Below are 22,653 nucleotides of genomic sequence, written 5' to 3'. Positions count from 1 at the left end.
TTCCCTTTCTCTCTTTCCTTGCGGAATGAGGTAAGGAAGGCTCCAGGCTCCTCCTTTAATGTCCAGTGTGGTACTAGAATTTTTTTTAACATTCAGCACAACATATCAGATTTTACTCTACATTTTGCTTTGTATAACAAGTGTTACTTTAAAAAATAAGATTTTACCCCCAAAAAAATCTGCTTAAAATTGCTTCTATATGGGCTTCCCTGGTGGTGCAGTGGTTGAGAGTCCGCCTGCCGATGCAGGGGACACGGGTTCGTGCCCCAGTCCCGGAGGATCCCACATGCCGCAGAGCAGCTGGGCCTGTGAGCCATGGCCGCTGAGCCTGCGCGTCCGGAGCCTGTGCTCCGCAACGGGAGAGGCCACAGCAGTGAGAGGCTCGCATACCGCAAAAAAAAAAAAAATGCTTCTATAAAGGACTGGCATACGGAAAAATTTAAGCAGGGTTACCTATACTTAATTATACTGAATAAGGATTCTTCTATTGAAATAATTACCAGGTTTAACTTGTACTTTTAGTGAAAAAAAAATTGTTGGAATTGTGATTCTTAACATCTAGAAATGATAACCAACGAGATTGGATGGTTTGGATCAGAGGAACAAGAAAACAATTATACCAACATCATGTTTTGTTATTTGGGTTTACAATGGTCTGAATCAAATTCCTAAAAAACAGAAATTTACCAAAATGCATGAGCTAACTTTTTCCACTTATAAGGCAGGTATTACCTGTCTCTCAATACCAGAGAAGCAAGGAATTCCACTTCAGTGTGACCTATTTATGCCTCTTAGATTCATCATATGCATTTTTTAATGACCTCGAACCAAAGGAAATGTAGAAACCTATTTGAAAAGCTGACATTAAGGTTGTGACACCAACCAAAACAACAAGAGAATCTAAAGTTAAACTGACACACAATCCCCAAATCAGTCTGTTACACTCCTAATTTAAAAAACAGCTACAATGTGAAATAGTGATGGCATGTCAGCCTCTGCTTTGAAACTCCTGAATTTTGTCATTTGGTGTTTGTGTCACAACCTTAATATTATTTAAATATACTTTTTAATATCTATTATTTAAAAAATACCTTTGAATTGAAGATACTCTAGCTTTGAAGAAGCCAACCTCAAAGCACTGCATGCCACTTTTATTAGAAGTGGTGCATAAAACATTTCCTGTTGACAAATCTAATTCATTAAAAGGTGAGATGGATGCATTTTAAAATAACTGGCTGGCATCATTATCTGCAACACCTTTTATAAATTATTCCTCTTTTCCCTTTTGACTGAACTTGTCACAGTTCCCTTTCAGCGTCTGAGTGTTATGCCTCATAGTCAATGCTTTCAACATGTTTAGACAAGTCATAAGTTAAACAAGCAGTGGTACTTTATTTTTTAGAAATGAGAAAGGGTAGCTGAAATACAGATTATTTCAGTCAATTCATTGATTTTTAACTAAAGACAAGTAAAGTCAGTTAGTGGTGGTTTCATCTTACACAAAAGATTTAAAAATAAAGCTATACTGTTTGAGTAGAAGGGAGAATTTGAAAGAAAGGAACATAAAGAGAGATACTGGCAGCCCTGCTGCACTATTGTGCAGAAGACTTAGTTTAAAATTGAATTGTGCTTCCCCTGACATCGGAGATCAGGCACATCACAAGGCTGACAGCTGGCTGGCACACTACCTTCCTAAAGGAAAATGCTAACTGCATTTCTCTTAGAGGCCAAAGGAATAGAATTATAGAAGCTTTCAAGCAAACTGGGGAGGCAGAGTACAAATCATTTAAAATATGACAAAAACCATTTCTTACCTAATTTTGTTTCAGAAGACTATAAGAATGAGCTTGTCTTCTAATCCTAAGTAGGTGGTAAATTATTTCCTTATGAGTTGTCAGTAGAAGAGCTGCCCTTTCTTAGTATCTTCAGCAGTTTTTTTTCCACAAAATATACAAAGCACACCTATAAAATAATTAGATACAGCTTTATCACTGTCACATAGAGGGGGCATAGTCACAACATTAGTCATCTACATTGGCAGTGACAGTACTATCATTGTTATAATATACAGACTTGATCCAAGAGATGCTAGAAACACATAAAGACATCCTGAAGTTGGGATACCTAAGAAAACCTTATCAACAAGATGATTCATAGATTATACGCAAATGGATAACGGATGCACCTAGGAAAATGATATTCAAAACATCCTTTTTATTTTCATTGATTTTTCAAATGTTTCTAAAGAAACGTAGATCACAGAGAATAAGGGATGGTTGCACCATATGAAATAAGCAATACCTTTCAATACAATTATGTTTTTCTTGTTTAATTACCAGTTGCTCCAGAACTGTTTACTAAAACCATCTTTGGGGTTTCCCTGGTGGTCTAGTGGTTAAGACTCCATGCTTTCAATGTAGGGGGCTTGAGTTCAATCCCTGGTTGGGGAACTAAGATCCTACATACTGTGTGGCATGGCCAAAATATGTTTTTTTAATTTTGTTTTAATTAAAAAAAATCTTTCCCCACTCTTCCAGGTTATCTTATTAAAGTAAATTCTGATTCAGTTGATCTGGGGTTGGGATCTGAGATTCTGTGTTTCTAACAACCTCCCAAGTCAAGTCACCAAAGAGGTGGGTCTGTGGTCTAAACATTCAGTAGTAAGGTTCCACCAATCTATTTGACTTTCCCTGCACCAAAATACACTGTTGTTATTCTTAGTTTTTGGCCCTTTGTCTTTCTATATAATTTTAAAATCTTTTGTCAAGTATTCTCTCCTCCTTAACAAAATAGAGAGTTAGGAATTTGATTGATCAAATTGGGCATCTGTAAAATCTTGAGTTTCCCAAGCCATTGTGTATTGTATATCATTGTGTATTGTATATCATTCCATTTATTAAGGTCTTATTGTCACAAAATAATGCTTTACTATTTTCCCCATGGGAGTTTTGCACGTCTTGTTATGTCAGATGGATTCACATGAACTTCATATTTTGAATGTTAGTATAAATAATAGCTCTTTGCAAGGGCTTTTCCATGTTTTGTTTATATATGTATGTATTTGTATAATTTTTGTATATTGATGTGTTTATCCAGGATATTTTCTAAACTCTTATTATTTTTTCTGTGGTTTTACATCATACATACATAATGAGTTTTACTTCTTCATTCTAAAATCTATACTTATTTCTTTATCTTGCCTTACTAAAAGAAAAAGAAAAGAAGTCAAATGATAAGTATATTACTTAATAGAAAAATCTATTTTGTAATCTGCCAAAATGATCTCTTCACTAGGCTTAGGTCAACTAGAAAACTAATATGAAGAAGGTTCCAGATGCTTCTCTTGATATTTATTGATTGTTCTCATACTTCTTGACTTTCTCTGGTGTCTGATATACAAGTGCTTAAATGTTACTAACATCCATTGTCCCAAGCTGACTTCCAGTTGATACTTCATCAGAAACAGACAAAAACCCTCATGGACAACTTGGCCAGTCTAGGAATTAAATTTGAGCAAAACAGTAAACAGAGGAATTGTAATAAGAGACACGGTTCAGTTCGGTCTAAGAACTAAGTGGAGATGCCCACACTAGGGAGCCATTACAGAGGTACAACATATTACCTACACTACATAGCTGAAAACACAAGACTTCATGGAAAACCCATAAATAACTGAAATTGCTTTCTTGATAACATTGTCAGCCTGTAGGGTGAATTCTGCTTCTTGATAGCTTTCAGCCAATCAGTTCGACCACAGGAAAACATTAAGACTTACTGTTCCACAAACTGTCAATGTTGTTAATATTGGTTACCTGAGGACAGGTACATGTGCTTGATGGTGGGATGGAGAATGGGGTAAAGAAACAGAAAGATGCAGTAACTAAAATAATAATAACGACTGCAGTAATAATAATAAAAATACAACAAACTATTCTTTAAAAATGGGTTCAAAATCCACTAAAATAATAATCATGAAGAAATATAGTGATGCAGAAAATGCTGAAAAGGACAGATGAAAACAGGACCCAAGCACACACATACACATTACATTGCAACTGTTTAACAATATGTGCACAAAATTTTTGGTTAGGAAAATCAATAAGCATGTATTTTCCCCCCTTCTCCTCTAGAGATTCCCTTAAAGAGATAAAAAAGGTGTGTGTTGGGGTGAGGGAACAGGATATAAACTCACAAAAATGAAGAGACTGACAGAGGCATCACTATAAATTTGTACAAGGTAAGACAGATGAAAGAGCTTTCATGGTAAAAACAGATTGGAAAAAGCAAAACTCTAGAATGTGTGCAGAGAACGCTGCAATTAAAGGAATGTCCTATATCATTGGCAGAAGTGTGGAGTAAGAAGTGAAGGTAAAATATGCAATCAATTGACTTCCCAAGAAACACTGAATCTCCCTCCCCTACCTTTTTGTACAGCAACTTCTTTTTTTTTTTCCTTCTCCGTAGAGAAACACTGAATCTCCCTCCCCTACCTTTTTGTACAGCAACTTTTTTTTTTTTTTCCTTCTCCGTAGTTAAATATCTGACTGTGAGTAAAAAAAAAAAAAAAAGTAAATGGGAAAAGTGTTGGGTTTGAAGATATGAAATAGCTATCTAGAAAATTAGGGATCAAAAGAGATGGGAGGGAGGGGATTAGGAAAACATGGTGGAGTCGAAGGACTTGAGCTCACCTCCTCATATGAAAACACCAAAATCAAAACTAACTGTTGAACAACCAGTGAAAAAAAGACTGGAACATACCAAAAAAGATAATCCAAAGACAAAGAAGCCATGAGACAGTAGCAGGGGCACTTTCATCATATAATCAAATCCTACCCACTGGGTAGGTGAGCCACAAACTAGAAAATAATTATATCACAGAGGTTCTTCCACAGAAGTGAGAATTCTGAGCCCCACACCAGGTTCCCCAGCCTGGGGGTCTGGCATCAGGAGGAAGAGCCCCCAGAGCGTTTGGTATTGAAGGACAGTGGGCCTTGAGTGCAATAGCTCCATAGGACTGGGGTAAACAGAGACTCCACTCATGGAGGGCACACACAAAGTTTCATGTGCTCTGGAACCCAGGGCAAAGCAGTGACTCCATAGGAGCCAGGGCAAGACCTACCTGCAGGTCTTGGAGGGTCTCCTGGGGAGGTGAGGGTTGGCTGTGGCTCACTATGGAGATAAGGACACTGATAGTAGAGGCCCCAGGGAATATTTAGCGTGAGCACTCCTGGACATTGGTATTTTGGCACTGAGACCTGGCCCCATCCAACAGCCTGAAGGCTCCAGTGCTGGGATGCCTCAGGCCAAACAACCAACAATGTGGGAACATAGCCCCACCCATCAGCAGACAGGGTGCCTAAAGTCATCCTGAGCCCACAGCTGCCTCTAAACACACCTCTTGACATGGCCCTGGTCTTCAGAGGTAAAGACCCAGCTTCATCCACCAGTGGGCAGGTACCAGTCCCACCCACCAGGAAGCCTGCACAAGCACCTCGACCAACCTCACCCACCAGGGAGCAGACACCAGACGCAAGAGGAACTACAATCCTGCAGCCTGTGGAACAGAGAACACAAACGCAGAAAACTAGAGGAATGGAAGAAAAAGAACTACAAAAACAAATCCAAAACAATTAACAAAATGGCAACGAGAACGTATATATCGATAATTACCTTAAATATAAATGGATTAAATGCTCCAACCAAAAGACAAAAACTGGCTGAATGGATACAAAAACAAGACCCATTTATATGTTGTCTACAAGAGACCCACTTCAGATCTAGGAACACATACAGACTGAAAGTCAGGGGATGGAAAAAGATATTCCATGCAAATGGAAATCAAAAGAAAGCTGGAGTAGAATGCTCATATCAGACAAAATAAATTTTAAAATAAAGACTATAAACAAAAGACAAAGAAAGACACTACATAATGATCAAGGGATCAGTCAAAGAAGATACAACAATTGTAAATATATATGCACCCAATATAGAAGCACCTCAATATATAAGGCAAACGCTAATACCCATAAAAAGAGAAATTGACAGTAACACAATAAAGGTGGGGGATCTTAGCTCCCCACTTACATCAATGGACAGAACATCCATAAAGAAAATCAATAAGAAAACACAGGACTTAAATGACACATTAGACCAGATGGACTTAATTGATATTTATACAACATTCCACCCACCCAAGTACACATGGAACATTTTCCAGGATAGATCACATGCTGGGCCACAAAGCAAGCCTCGGTGAATTTAAGAAAATTGAAATCATATCAAGAAACCTTTCCGACCACAACACTATGAGATTAGAAATCAAATACAAGAAAAAAACTGTAAAAAACACAAACACATGGAGATTAAACAATGTTACTAAACAACCAATGGATCATTGAATAAATCAAAGAGGAAATGAAAAAAATACCTAGACACAAATGAAAGAGAAAACACAATGATCCATAACCAAGGGTACACAGCAAAAGCAGTTCTAAGAAGGAAGTTTATAGTGATACAATCTTACCTCAGGAAATAAGAAAAATCTCAAACAACCAAACATTACACCTAAACCAACTAAAGAAAGAAGAACAAATAAAACCCAAAGTTAGTAGAAGGAGAGAAATCATAAAGATCAGAGCAGAGATAAATGAAATAAAGATGAAGAAAACAATAGAAAAGATCAATGAAACTAAAAGCTGATTCTGTGGAAAGATAAACAAAATTTATAAACCTTTAGCTAGAGAAAAAAAGGAGCAGGCTCAAATCAATAAAATTAGAAATGAAAAAGAAGTTACAACAGACACCACAGAAATACAAAGGATGATAGAGATTACTACAGGCAACTATATGCCAATAAAATGGACAACCTAGAAGAAATGGATAAATTCTTTTTTTTTAATTTTATTAATTTAATTATTTATTTTTGGTTGTGCCAGGACTTAATTGCAGCCAGTGGGCTCCTTAGTTGCAGCCAGCGGGCTCCTTAATTGTGGCATGCGCACTCTTAGTTGCAGCATGCATGTGGAATCTAGTTCCCTGACCAGGGATTGAACCCTTGTTCCCTGCATTGGGAGGCAAATTCTTAACCAGCACACCACCAGGGAAGTCCCTGGATGAATTCTTAAAAGGTACAATCTTCCAAGACTCAACCTGGAAGAAAGAGAAAATATGAACAGACCAATCACAAGTACTGAAATTGAAACTGTGATTAAAAAACTTGCAACAAACAAAAGTCCAGGACCAGATGGCTATACAGACGAATTCTATCAAACATTTAGAGAAGACTTAACATTTATTCTTCTGAAACTATTCCAAAAAATTGCAGAGGGAGGAACACTTTCAAACTCATTCTATGAGGCCACCATCATCCTGATACGAAAACCAGACAAAAATACCATAAACAAAGAAAACTAGAGGCCAATATTACTGATGAACATAGATGCAAAAATCCTCAACAAAATGCTAGCAAATCAAATCCAACAATATATTAAAAAGATACACCACGATGAAGTGGAATTTATCCCAGGGATGCAAGGATTCTTCAACATAGGCAAATCAATCAATGTGATACATCATATTAACAAATTGAAGAATAAAAACCACATGATCATCTTCATAGATGCAGAAAAAGCTTTTGACAAAATTCAACACCCATTTATTATAAAACTCAACAGAAACTGTGCACACAGGGAACCTACCTCAACATAATAAAGGCCATATATGATAAACATCATACTCGACAAGGAAAAGCTGAAAGCTGAAAGATCAGGAGCAAGACAAGGATGTCCACTCTCTCCACTTTTATTCAACATAGTTTTGCAAGTCCTAGCCATGCCAATCAGAGAAGAAAAAGAAATTAAAAGAATCCAAATTGGAAAAGATGAAGTGAAACCAGCACTGATTGCAGATGACATGATTCTACACACAGAAGATCCTAAAGATGCTAGCAGAAAACTTCTAGGGCTCATCAGTGAATTTGGTAAAATTGCAGGATAAAAAATTAACACATAGAAATCTCTTGCATTTCTATACACTAACAACAAAAGATCAGAAAGAGAAATTATGCAAACAATCCCAATTACTATCACATCAAAAACAATAAAATATCTGGGAATAAATCTACCTAAGGAGACAAAAAACCTATACTCTGTAAACTATAAGAGACTGATGAAAGAAATCGGAAATGACACAAACAGATGGAAAGGTATACCATGTTCTTGGATTGGAAGAATCAATATTTTCAAAATGACTATACTACCCAAGGCAATCTACATATTCAGTGCCATCCCTATCAAATTACCAATAGCAGGGCTTCCCTGGTGGCGCAGTGGTTGAGAGTCCGCCTGCCGATGCAGGGGACACGGGTTCGTGCCCCGGTCTGGGAAGATCCCACATGCCGCGGAGTGGCTGGGCCCGTGAGCCGTGGCCGCTGAGCCTGAGCGTCCGGAGCCTGTGCTCTGCAACGGGAGAGGCCACAGCAGTGAGAGGCCCGCATACCGCAAAAAAAAAAATTACCAATAGCATTTTTCACAAAACTAGAACAAAAAAATTTTTAATTTGTATGGAAACACAAAACATAAAGCAATCCTGAGCAAGAAAAACAGAGCTGGAGGAATTGGGTTCCCTGACTCAGACTATACTACCAAGCTACAGTAATCAAAACAGTATGGTACTGGCACAAAAACAGAAATATAGATCAACAGAACAGGATAGAAAGCCCAGAAATAAACCCATGCACCTATGGTTCATTAGTCTACGACAATGGAGGCAAGAATATACAGTGGAGAAAAGACAGTCTCTTCAGTAAGTGGTGCTGGGAAAACTGGACAACTGCATGGAAAAGAATGAAATTAGAACATCCTTTAACAACATACACAAAAATAAACTCAAAAAGGATTAAAGACCTAAGTGTAAGACTGGATACTATAAAACTCTTAGAGGAAAACATAGGCAGACCACTCTTTGACATAAATCGTAGCAATATCTTTTTGGATCTACCTCCTAGAGTAATGAATATAAAAACAACAACAACAAAAAAAAAACCAAATGGGAACTAATTAAACTTAAAAGCTTTTGCTCAGCAAAGAAAACCACACACAAAATGAAAAAACATCCCACAAAATGGGAGAAAATATTTGCAAATGAAGCAACCAACAAGGGATTAGTCTCCAAAATATACAAGCAGTTCATGCAGCTCAATATCAAAAAAACCCGAACAACCCAATCAAAAAATGGGCAGATCTAAATAGACATTTCTCCAAAGACATACAGGTGGCCAAAAAGCACATGAAAAGTTGCTCAGGGCTTCCCTGGTGGCGCAGTGGTTGAGAGTTCGTCTGCCGATGCAGGGGACATGGGTTTGTTCCCCGGTCCGGGAGGATCCCACATGCCACGGAGTGGCTGGGTTCATGAGCCATGGCCGCTGAGCCTGTGCGCCCAGAGCCTGTGCTCCACAACAGGAAAGGCCACAACAGTGAGAGGCCTGCATACCGCAAAACAACAACAACAACAACAACAACAACAACAAGAAACAGCAACAGACTCACAGACTTCGAAAACAAATTTACAGTTACCAAAGGGGAAAGGTGGGGGGGGATAAATTAGGAGCTTGGGATTAACATATACACACTACTATATATAAAATAGAAAACTAGGAAAGGTAGCATGGGTTCCCTAAAGAAAAGTCTATCTCATTCTGGCCTTTAGCTGACTTCCATCATAATCATGGCAACCCACCTATTCACTCTAAAGCAAACTGTACCAGTCAAATCAGTGCCATCCAAATATAGTTTCTAGGCAGCTTTTTGATTTTCTTCTTTCTATTATGAGTGCAGTCAAGGACAATTGGGTATTTGAAGAAAATTTTTTTTCACATTTGAAACCAATGTAAAACAATAATTAGCCCCCAAAGAAAACGGAGATAAGTCCATTAATAGAACATGTAAACTTTCCATCATCCTAAGAGAGTAAAGAAAAAACTGTACACATAATACACGAGCAGAAGCAGGACATCCAGCTATGGCTGAGTACAATCAGTAAATACTCTTCCAAAAAAGAAACTATAGAGGTAGACAAAATTGACAACTACAACCATTTTAGTCACCTAGAAATAGACCAAAGGAAGATAACAATTTGAAAAGCATTTATATTTGAAAAACTATTAATCTTTAGGTAGGAAAACTAGGACCCTCTGGTATTCTAGCCTAGAGCTAGCCTTATCAACATCAACCACAACTCAGTGAGTACAGGTTCTTCCATGGTGGGGAAGGTTGTTAGAACCAGAAACATCTCTGCTGTGGTCAAAGGGGGCTCACTGGTACTTGAGTGATGGGTGATGCCCACCTCCAGCAGTGTTTCAGTGGAAGTGATGGCCTTAAAAAAGTGAGCAAGCAAGGAGAGTCAACAGCTCAATTAGGCCAAGGTTATGTTCACACTTGGAGCAAGGGTACTCTTGGCTATGGCTGAGAGTATGTACAATGGAGGTCTGAGAGGAACAAAGCTAGCCACACATTCCTGAGGCCGAACAATCACATGTACAAAGGAAATGTGAAAGAGCTCAGCAGAAAGCAAAAGCTGGGCACACTTGAAAACAATGTAAACTTTAAATATTTTCCTCTATCAATACAGAGATCCATGAGCACATGACAGATGACTTACTGACTTGAAGTGTTTGCACACATCCACCATCCAACCATCAGCTTATCATTTAGGCTTCACAGACACAGAGGCAAGTCCTAGGAAGCCAAATGTGAAACTCATAATAAGAATCTCAAATAAAAAAATGGCAGTGGCCACTTATCACAAGGGAGGTAGGTGTTACTGACTTAGTTTAGGCAAATTACTAAACAAGGAAACAAGCAAATAAACAAAGCAACAACAGGGAGAAAAAAAATTCAGAATCCAGAGTTGCTACAATAGGTGATCTAAAATATACAGTTTTCAGCAAGAAATTATGAGACATGCAAATAAATAGGGAAAAAGCAGCCAATAGAAACTAAGTATCCCTGGATGTTCAATTTAAATGAAGACTTTAAAGCAGATATTATAAACACATTCCATGAACCAAAGGTGACCATATTTAAAGAATAAAAGGAAAGTCCAGCAATGATGAATAAAAAAACGTAAGAGATTCACAATAAGGAGAAAGAAATTTTTAAAAAGAACCAAATGGAAATTTTGGAGTTGAAAAGTGTATTAAATGGAAAGTCACTATAGGAACTCGACAGCAGATGCAAGACGATCTGAAGAAAGAATTAGTGAATTTAAAATAGAGGAATATAAATTATCTAACCTGAAGAACAGAGAGAAAAAATAATTTAAAAAATGAACAGGACTTCCCTCATGGTGCAGTGGTTAGGAATCCGCCAGCCAATGCAGGGCACACAGGTTCAAGCCTTGGTCCAGAAAGATCCCACATGCCACGGAGCAACTAAGCTGGTGCACCACAACTACTGAACCTGTGCTCTAGGGCCCATGAGCCACAACTACTGAGCCTGCGTGCCACAACTACTGAAGCCCGCGTGCCTAGATCCCATGCTCCGCAACAAGAGAAGCCATCACAATGAGAAGCCCATGCACTGCGAAGAAGTGTAGCCCCTGCTCGCCGCAACTAGAGACAGCCCGTGTGCAGCAACGAAGACCTGGTGCAGCCAAAAATAAATAAATTAAATTAATAAATTAAAAAAAAAAAAGACTCAGCCATTTTGGAAAATCTCAACTATATCAAAAAGCATGTAATGAGTATCCCAGAAGAAATAGAAACAGAAAAAGGGATAGAAAAAAATAGATGAAGAAATAAGGGATAAAAACATACCAAATTTGATGAAAAACATTCATGTACTCATCAAAGAAATTCAACAGACCCCACGCAGGACAAATATAAAGAGATGGATATTTCAACATAACATAATCAAACTATTTGGTGAACAAAGAGAAAGAGAAAATCCTAAAAGCAGCAAGATAAAAGTATATCATCACATATAGGTGAGCATCAATGAAATGATGGAGGCCAGAAGTCAGTGGAATGAGAAATTCAAAATGCTGAAAGAAAAAAAAAAACTATACACTAATTATCCTATATCAAGAATAACTACGCTATAAAGCAATTATGCTGCAATGAAGATGTTAAAAAAAATTAAAAAATAAAACTGGAGATAAATAAGGTAGAGAAAAAAAAAAAAGAATAACTAGCTTTAGGCTTCCCTGGTGGCACAATGGTTGAGAATCGGCTGGCCAATGCAGGGGAAACAGGTTTGAGCCCTGGTCTGGGAAGATCCCACATGCCAAAGACCAACTAAACCTGTGTGCCACAACTACTGAGCCTGGGCTCTAGAAACAGCAAGCCACAACTACTGAGACAGTGTACCACAACTATGAAGCCCACGTGCCTAGAGCCTGTGCTCTGCAATAAGAGGAGCCACCGCAATGAGAAGCCCATGCACCACAATGAAGAGTAGCCCCCGCTTGCCGCACCTAGAGAAAGCCTGCGTGCAGCAACGAAGATGCAATGTAGCCAAAAATAAAACAAACTAATTAATTAAAAAAAAAAAGAATAACTACCTTTTAAAATGAGGCAAAATAGAGCCAACACTTTTAACACTGAAGATGAAATAAAGATTGAGAATTTGTTGTTAGCAGATGGGTCTTAAAAAATATTAAGGGAAATCCTTCAAGCTGCAAGGAATTGACACCAGATGGTAATTTAAATCCAAAGTAAGAAATAAAGAGCTCCAGAAATGGTAAATATGTGGGCGAATATAAAAGGCTCTAGAAAATATTATCTCATTTCTTTTAATTAAACTCTTTAAAAGACATAGATTGCATAAAGCAATAACTACAGTAATGCATTGATTATTTTAAAACATGTAGAGATGTTAACACATATGACAATAATAGCAGAAAGGACAGGAAGGAATAAAACTATGCTGAGGGGACTTCCCTGGTGGCGCAGTGGTTAGGAATCCGCCTGCCAATGCGGGGGACATGGGTTCGAGCCCTGGTCCGGGAGGATCCTACATGCCACGGAGCAACTAAGCCCGTGCGCCTAGAGCCCATGCTCTGCAACAAGAGAAGCCCCCTGCTCGCTGCAACTATAGAAAGTCCATGGGCAGCAAAGAAGACCCAAGGCAGTCAAAACTAGAGTTTAAAATAATAATAATAAATAAATAATTAAAATAAAAAACTATGCTGAAACAAAATTTCTCTATTTTATCAAAATTAAGTTGGTAGTAACTGGTTGCATTAAGCTGGCTGTGGTAAGTTAAGATGTAGACTATGTTCTCTAGTGCAAACACTAAGAAAATAACTTTTTAAAAGGTAAAGTGTCACTAGAAATTAAAATATGACTATATTAAAAATATTTATCTAATACCAAAGAAGGCAACCAAAGAAGAAGAAATAAAAGAGACAAGTCATATAAAAACAAAGCAATACGTAAAAATATATAAAAACAAAGGAAAATGTAAACGTGATCATGCTAATAAGTACATTAAATATGAAAGGTTTAAACACCTCAATCCAAACGCAGGAATTGTTAGACTAGATAAAAATGCAAGATGCAACCATGTGTCATCTATACAAGACATATTTTACATTCAAAGACAAAGATTAAAAGTTAAAAGATGGAAAAGATATGCCATACTAGAGCTGAAGTTACTGTACTAATATTAGACAAAAAGGGCTTCAAGAAATAGTATTTATAGGGGTTCCGGAAGAAGAAAAAGAAAGTGACTGAAAAAATCTTTGAAGAGATTATAGTTGAAAACTTCCCTAATATGGGAAAGGAAATAGTTATTCAAGTCCAGGAAGCACAGAGTCCCATACAGGATAAATCCAAGGAGAAACACGACAAGACACATATTAATCAAACTACCAAAAATTAAATACAAAGAAAACATATTAAAAGCAGCAAGGGAAAAACAACAAATAACACACAAGGGAATCCCCATAAGGTTAACAGCTGATTTTTCAGCAAAAACTGCAGGCCAAAAGGGACTGGCAGGACATATTTAAAGTGATGAAGGATAAAAACCTACAATCAAGATTACTCTACCCAGCAAGGATCTCATTCAGATGTGATGGAGAAATGAAAACCTTCGCAGACAAGCAAAAGCTGAGAGAGTTCAGCACCACCAAACCAGCTTTACAACAAATGCTAAAGGTTCTTCTCTAGGCAAGAAATACGAGAGAAAGAAAAGACCTACAATAACAAACCCAAACAATTAAGAAAATGGGAATAGGAACATACATATTTTTAATTACCTTAAATGTAAATGGATTAAATGCTCCCACCAAAAGACACAGACAGGGGCTTCCCTGGTGGCGCAGTCGTTGAGAGTCCGCCTGCCAATGCAGGGGACACTGGTTCATGCCCCGGTCCAGGAATATCCCACATGCTGCAGACCGGCTAGGCCCGTGAGCCACTGCCACTGAGCCTGCGCGTCCAGAGCCTGTGCTCCGCAATGGGAGAGTCCACAAGATGTGAGAGACCTGTGTACCGCAAAAAAAAACAAAAACAAAAACAAAAACAAAAACACAGACTGGCTGAAAGTATACAAAAACAAGACCCATATATATGCTGTCTACAAGAGACCCACTTCAGACCTACAGACACATACAGACTGAAAGTGAGAGGATGGAAAAAGATATTCCATGCAAATGGAAACCAAAAGAAAGCTGGAGTAGCAATTCTCATATCAGACAAAATAGACTTTAAAATAAAGACTATTAGAAGAGACAAAGAAGGACACTACATAATGATCAAGGGATTGATCAAAGAAGAAGATATGACAATTGTAAATATTTATGCACCCAACATAGGAGCACCTCAGTACATAAGGCAAATACTAACAGCCATAAAAGGGGAAATAGACAGTAACACATTCATAGTAGGGGACTTTAACAGCCCACTTTCACCAATGTTCACCAATGGACAGATCATCCAAAATGAAAATAAATAAGGAAACACAAGCTTTAAATGATACATTAAACAGGATGGACTTAATTGATATTTATAGGATATTCCATCCCAAAACAACAGAATACACATTTTTCTCTACTGCTCATGGAACATTCTCTAGGATAGATCATATCTTGGGTCACAAATCAAGCCTTGGTAAATTTAAGATAATTGAAATTGTATCAAGTATCTTATCCGACCACAACGCTATGAGACTAGATATCAATTACAGGAAACAATCTGTAAAAAATACAAACACATGGAAGCTAAACAATACAATACTTAATAACGAAGTGATCACTGAAGAAATCAAAGAGGAAATCAAAAAATACCTGGACACAAATGACAATGGAGACACGACAACACAAAACTTATGGCATGCAGCAAAAGCAGTTCTAAGAGGGAAGTTTATAGCAATGTAATCCTACCTAAAGAAACAGGAAACATCTCGAATGAACAACCTAACCTTGCACCTAAATCAATTAGAGAAAGAAGAACAAAAAGACCCCAAAGTTAGCAGAAAGAAAGAAATCATAAAGATCAGATAAGAAATAATGAAAAAGAACACCCAACATAGGAGCACCTCAATACATAAGGCAAAAACTAGCAGCCATAAAAGGGGAAATCGACAGTAACACATTCATAGTAGGGGACTTCAACACCCCACTTTCACCAATGGACAGATCATCCAAAATGAAAATAAATAAGGAAACACAAGCTTTAAATGATACATTAAACAGGATGGACTTAATTGATATTTATAGGACACTCCATCCAAAAACAACAGAATACACATTTTTCTCAAGTGCTCATGGAACATTCTCCAGGATAGATCATATCTTGGGTCACAAATCAAGCCTTGGTAAATTTAAGAAAATTGAAATTATATCAAGTATCTTTTCCGACCACAACGCCATGAGATTAGATATCAATTATAGGAAAAGAGCAGTAAAAAATACAAACACATGGAGGCTAAACAATACACTACTTAGTAACGAAGTGATCACTGAAGAAATCAAAGAGGAAATTAAAAAATACCTAGAAACAAATGACAATGGAGATACAACGACCCAAAACCTATGGGATGCAGCAAAAGCAGTTCTAAGAGGGAAGTTTATAGCAATACAAGCCCACCTTAAGAAGCAGGAAACATCTCGAATAAACAACCTAACCTTGCACCTCAAGCAATTAGAGAAAGAAGAACAAAAAAACCCCAGAGTTAGCAGAAGGAAAGAAATCATAAAAATCAGATCAGAAATAAATGAAAAAGAAATGAAGGAAACAATAGCAAAGATCAATAAAACTAAAAGCTGGTTCTTTGAGAAGATTAACAAAATTGATAAACCATTAGCCAGACTCATCAAGAAAAAAAGGGAGAGGACTCAAATCAATAGAATTTAAAATGAAAAAGGAAAAGCAACAACTGACACTGCAGAAATACAAAAGATCATGAGAGATCACTACAAGCAACTCTATGCCAATAAAATGGACAACCTAGAAGAAATGGACAAATTCTTAGAAATGCACAAACTACTAACACTGAATCAGGAAGAAACAGAAAATATGAACAGACCAATCACAAGCACCGAAATTGAAACTGTGATTAAAAATCTTCCAACAAACAAAAGCCCAGGACCAGATGGCTTCACAGGCGAATCTATCAAACATTTAGAGAATAGCTAACACCTATCCTTCTCAAACTCTTCCAAAATATAGCAGAGAGGCGAAGACTCCCAAACTCATTCTATGAGGCCACCATCACCCTGATACCAAAACCAGACAAAGATGTCACAAAGAAAGAAAACTACAGGCCAATATCACTGAGGAACAGAGGCAAAAATCCTCAACAAAATACTAGCAAACAGAATCCAACAGCACATTAAGAGGATCATACACCATGATAAAGTGTGGTTAATTCCAAGAATGCAAGGATTCTTCAATATACGCAAACCAATCAATGTGATACACCATATTAACAAACTGAAGGAGAAAAACCATATGGTCATCTCAATAGATGCAGAGAGAGCTTTCGACAAAATTCAACACCCATTTATGATAAAAACCCTGCAGAAACTAGGCATAGAGGGAACTTTCCCCAACATAATAAAGGCCAAATATGACAAACCCACAGCCAGCATCGTCTTCAATGGTGAAAAACTGAAAGCATTTCCACTAAGATCAGGAACAAGACAAGGTTGCCCACTCTCACCATTCTTATTCAACATAGTTTTGGAAGTTTTAGCCACAGCAATCAGAGAAGAAAAGGAAATAAAAGGAATCCAAATCAGAAAAGAAGAAGTAAAGCTGTCACTGTTTGCAGATGACATGATACTATACATAGAGAATCCTAAAGATGCTACCAGAAAACTGCTAGAGCTAATCAATGAATTTGGAAAGTAGCAGGATACAAAATGAATGCACAGAAATCTCTGGCATTCCTATACACTAATGATGAAATCTCTGAAAGTGAAATCAAGAAAACACTCCCATTTACCAATGCAACAAAAAGAATAAAATATCTAGGAATAAACCTACCTAAGGAGACAAACGACCTGTATGCAGAAAACTATAAGACACTGATTAAAGAAATTAAAGATGATACAAATAGATGGAGAGATATACCATGTTCTTGGATTGGAAGAATCAACATTGTGAAAATGACCTTACTACCCAAAGCACTCTACAGATTCAACATAATCCCTATAAAACTACCACTAGCATTTTTCACAGAAATAGAACAAAAAATTTCACAATTTGTATGGAAACATAAGCCCCCGAATAGCCAAAGCAATTTCGAGAATGAAAAATGGAGCTGGAGGAATCAGGCTCCCTGTCTTCAGACTATACTACAAAGCTACAGTAATCAGGACAGTAGGGTACTGTCACAAAAACAGAAATATAGATCAAACGAAGAGGATAGAAAGCCCAGAGATAAACCCACGCACATATGGTCACCTTATCTTTGATAAAGGAGGCAGGAATGTACAGTGGAGAAAGGACAGCCTCTTCAATAAGTGGTGCTGGGAAAACTGGAAAGGGACATGTAAAAGTATGAGATTAGAACATTCTCTAACACCATACACAAAAATAAGCTCAAAATGGATTAAAGACCTAAATGTAAGGCCAGACACTATCAAACTCTTAGAGGAAAACATAGGCAGAACACTATGACATAAATCACAGCAAGATCCTTTTTTGACCCATCTCCTACAGAAATGGAAATAAAAACAAAAATAAACAAATGAGACCTAATGAAACTTCAAAGCTTTTGCACAGCAAAGGAAACAATAAACAAGACCAAAAGACAACCCTCAGAATGGGAGAAAATATTTGCAAATCAAGCAACTGACAAAGGATTAATCTCTAAAATTTACAAGCAGCTCATGCAACTCAATAACAAAAAAAACAAACAACCCAATTCAAAAATGGGCAGAAGATCTAAAGAGACATTTCTCCAAAGAAGATATACAGATTGCCAACAAACACATGAAGGAATGCTCAACATCATTAATCATTAGAGAAATGCAAATCAAAACTACAAGGAGACATCATCTCACACATGTCAGAATGGCCATCATCAAAAAATCTAGAAACAATAAATGCTGGAAAGGGTGTGGAGAAAAGGGAACACTCTTGCACTGCTGGTGGGAATGTGAATTGGTACAGCCCCTATGGAGAACAGTATGGAGGTTCCTTAAAAAACTACAAATAGAACTACCATATGACCCAGCAATCCCATTATTGGGCATATACCCTGAGAAAACCATAATTCAAAAAGAGTCATGTACCACAATGTTCATTGCAGCTCTATTTACAATAGCCAGGAGATGGAAACAACCTAAGTGTCCATCATCGGATGAATGGATAAAGAAGATGTGGCACATATATACAATGGAATATTACCCATAAAAAGAAACGAAATTGAGTTATTTGTAGTGAGGTGGATGGACCTAGAGTCTGTCATACAGAGTGAAGTAAGTCAGAAAGAGAAAGACAAATACCGTATACTAACACATATGTATGGAATTTAAGAAAAAAAATGTCATGAAGAAGCTAAGGATAAGACAGGAATAAAGACACAGACCTACTAGAGAATGGACTTGAGGATATGAGGAGGGGGAAGTGTAAGCTGGGACAAAGTTAGAGAGTTGCATGGACATATATATACTACCACACGTAAAATAGATAGCTAGTTGGAAGCAGCCACATAGCACAGGGAGATCAGCTCAGTGCTTTGTGACCACCTAGAGGGGTGGGATAGGGAGGGTGGGAGGGAGGGAGACGCAAGAGGGAAGTGATATGGGAACATATGTGTATGTATAACTGATTCAATTTGTTATAAAGCAGAAACTAACAAAAAAAAAAAAAAGAAAAGAAATAGTATTTGAGGGGACTTCCTTGGTGGTCCAGTGGGTAAGAATTTGTGCTCCCAATGCAGAGGGCCCCAGCTCCATCCCTGGTCAGGGAACTAGATCCCCCCTGCATGCCGCAACTAAGAGTCTGCATGCTGCAACTAAGAATTTTGGGTGCCACAACTAAGAAGTTTGCATGACACAATTAAAGATCCAGCATGCCTCAACTAAGATACGGCGCCGCCAAATAAATTAATTAATTTAAAAAAAAAAGAAATAGTATTTGAGAAAAATAGATATAAAAGGGTCAATACATATAATAAATATGTATATTTATACATATTTATATAAATATGATATAATATTTACAAATATATATGCACCTAAAACAGGGCCTCAAAGTCAATGGAGCAAAAAATGACAGAATTCAAAGAAGAAATTGACTATTTGAGAATTATAATTAGATATTTCAATCCTCTGCACTCAATAATTGATGGAATTAAACAGAAAATCAGCAAGAGTACAGAAGATCTGAATGCTGTCAACCTATTCAACCTAACTTCCATATACAGATTACTCCACACAATGATGGCCGAATATACATTTGTTTTCAAATGCCAAAAAATTTTTTCAAAAATAGATCATATTCTAGGTCATAAAACAAGTCTCAATAAATTTAAAAGTAATGAGATCATAGGAAGTAATAAGATCATGTTCTGTGAGTACAACAAAATTAAATCAGAAATCAATAGCATTAAAAAAATTTGGAAAATTCCCAATATTTGGAAGTTAAAGAACATACTTTTAAATAACAACAAGTCAAAAAAGGAATCACAGGGGATATTAGAAAATATGTTTTTCTGAATGATAGTGGAAACACAATATGTCACATTTTATGGCATACATAAAAAGCTATAGAAGGAAATCTATAGCTTTAAACACATATCAAAAAAGAAGAAAGGTGTAGAATAAGTACCTCAAGATTCAATCTTAGGACACTAGAAAAAGAATAGCAAACCACATGTAAAGCAAGGAGATGAAAGGCAACATAAAGGATTACAGCAGAAATAAATGATACAGAAAAGAGAAAAGCAATAGACAATAAAAACAAAAGTTGGTTTTTGAAAATATTAACAAAATTGCAAACGCTTAGCTAGACGATCAAGAGAAAAAGAAAAAGGGCATAAATTACCAAAATAATGAATGAAAAATATATCACTACTGGTCATACAGAAATCGAAAAGATTATAAGACAACATAATGAACAACTTTATGCCAAAAAGTAGACACACAGATGAAATGGACACATTTTTAGAAAGACATAAATGACAAAAACCAAATCAAGAAAAACTGTAAAAACTGAACAGATCTAAAACAAGTAAAGACATTGAATTAGTAATTCAAAATCTTCCCACAAGGAAAAGCAAAGACCCAAAGTCTTCACTGATGAATTCTATAAAATAAAAAATAATAATAATACCAACATTTCACAAACTCTTTTAGAAAACAGAGGAAAAATACCTTCCTAACTCATTCTATGACGACAGTATTACCCTGAAAACAAATCCAAACAAACACATCAGAAGAAAATAAAACGGTAGACTAAATGCCTATATTAAAAAAGAAAGATCTAAAATCAATACCATAACCATCAACCTTAAGAAACTAGAAAAAGAAGAGCAAGCTAAACCTAAAGCAAGCAGAAGGAAGAAAACATTGTGCACATGCACACACACACACAAGAGAGGTAAGAATGAAATTGCAAAAATTAGGAATGAAAGGAGGAACATCATTACTGACCTTACAGAAATAAAGAGATTAGAAGGGGATACAATATACAGTTGTACATCATTAAATTGTATAACCTAGATGAAATAGACAAATTCCCAAAAAGACACAAAGCACTGAAATGACTAGAGACTAAAAAATATGAAAAGACCTATAACATAAAAGCAGATTGAATTAATGATCAAAAACTTTTTCACAAAGACAAACCCAGATCAGATGGTTTCATTGGTGAATTCTACCAGAAATTAACACCAATCCTTCACAAACTCTCCCAAAAAGAGAAGTGGAGGGAACACTTCTCAACTCATTCTCTCAGGCCAGTATTACCTTGATACTAAAACCAGACAAAAACATTACAGGAAAAGAAAACTACAGACCAATATTCCTTATGAATATATAGGCTAAAATACTCAACAAACTATTAACAAATTGAATCCAGCAACATATAAAAAGCATTTTACACCATGACTAAGTGGCATTTATCCCAGGAATGTAAGATTGAATCAACACAGGAAAATGAACCAATGTAATATACCTCGTTAATAGAATATTGGACAAAAACTATGTGATGATCTAAATAGATGCAGAGAAGAATGTGTGAAAATCCAACAACCTTTCATGATTAAAAAAACTCAACAAACCAGGAGTAGAAAGGAATTTCATCAACTTGATAAAAGACATTTACAAAAAACCCACAACTAACTTCATACTTAATGGTGAAAGACTGAAAGCTTTGCCCTTAAGATCAGGAACAAGACAAGTGTGTCCGTTTTTAACCCTTCTGTTCAATACTGTACTGGAAGTTCTAGCCAGGACAATTAGGCAAGAAAAGTAAATACAAGGCATCCAGACTGGACAGGAAGAAGTAAAACTATTCCAGACTGGAAAGGAAGAAGTAAAACTATCTCTTCTTATAGATGACATGATCTTGTGTGTAGAAAGTTCTAAGGAATTCTAAAACAAACCAAAAACTCAAACTATTGGAGCTAATAAATACATTCAACAAAGTTTGCAGAAAATAAGATTAATAAACAGAAACAAATTATATTTAATATGCTAGCAATTAACAATTTTAAAATGAAATTAGGAAAGAAATTCCATTTACAATAGCATCAAATAGAATAAAATATTTAGGAAAACATTTAACAAAAGAAGTGCAAGACCTATCCACTGAAAGATCTAAATACATGAAAAGTCCATTGTTTATAGACTGAAAGATTTAATATTCTTTAAGTGGCAATACTTCTCAAATTAATCTACAGATTCAATGCAATCTCTATCAAAATCCCAGCTGTCTATTAACAAACTGATCTTAAAATTTATATGGAAATGCAGGAGACAGTCAAAATAATCTTGAAAAAGAAGAATGGAGTTAGAGAACTCACATTTCCTACTTTTCAAAACTTACTACAGAGCTGCAGTAATCAAGACTGTGTAATAGGATAGGCATAAAGATAGACATGTTATCAATGGAATAGAATGGAGAGTCCAAAAATAAACCCATACAATGTTCAATTGATTTGTGATAAGGGATTCAAGAAAATTCAATAGGGAAAG

General features: G+C 36.6%; 1 protein-coding gene across 1 annotated transcript in view; it reads right to left on the bottom strand.

The window, feature by feature from the left end:
* KIAA0825 (KIAA0825 ortholog) overlaps nucleotides 1-22,653 on the bottom strand; it is a 416,652-nt gene that overhangs the window by 374,533 nt on the left and 19,466 nt on the right. The window contains exon 2 of the mRNA XM_007469758.1: nucleotides 1,815-1,962. The gene's annotated coding sequence lies outside the window, so the exon portion shown is untranslated. The remainder of the gene's footprint in view (nucleotides 1-1,814; nucleotides 1,963-22,653) is intronic.

Source organism: Lipotes vexillifer, unplaced genomic scaffold, assembly GCF_000442215.2.
Source record: "Lipotes vexillifer unplaced genomic scaffold, Lipotes_vexillifer_v1.1 scaffold67, whole genome shotgun sequence".
Classification (NCBI taxonomy): Eukaryota; Metazoa; Chordata; class Mammalia; order Artiodactyla; family Lipotidae; genus Lipotes; species Lipotes vexillifer.
This window is presented reverse-complemented; position numbering and strand designations above follow the sequence as displayed.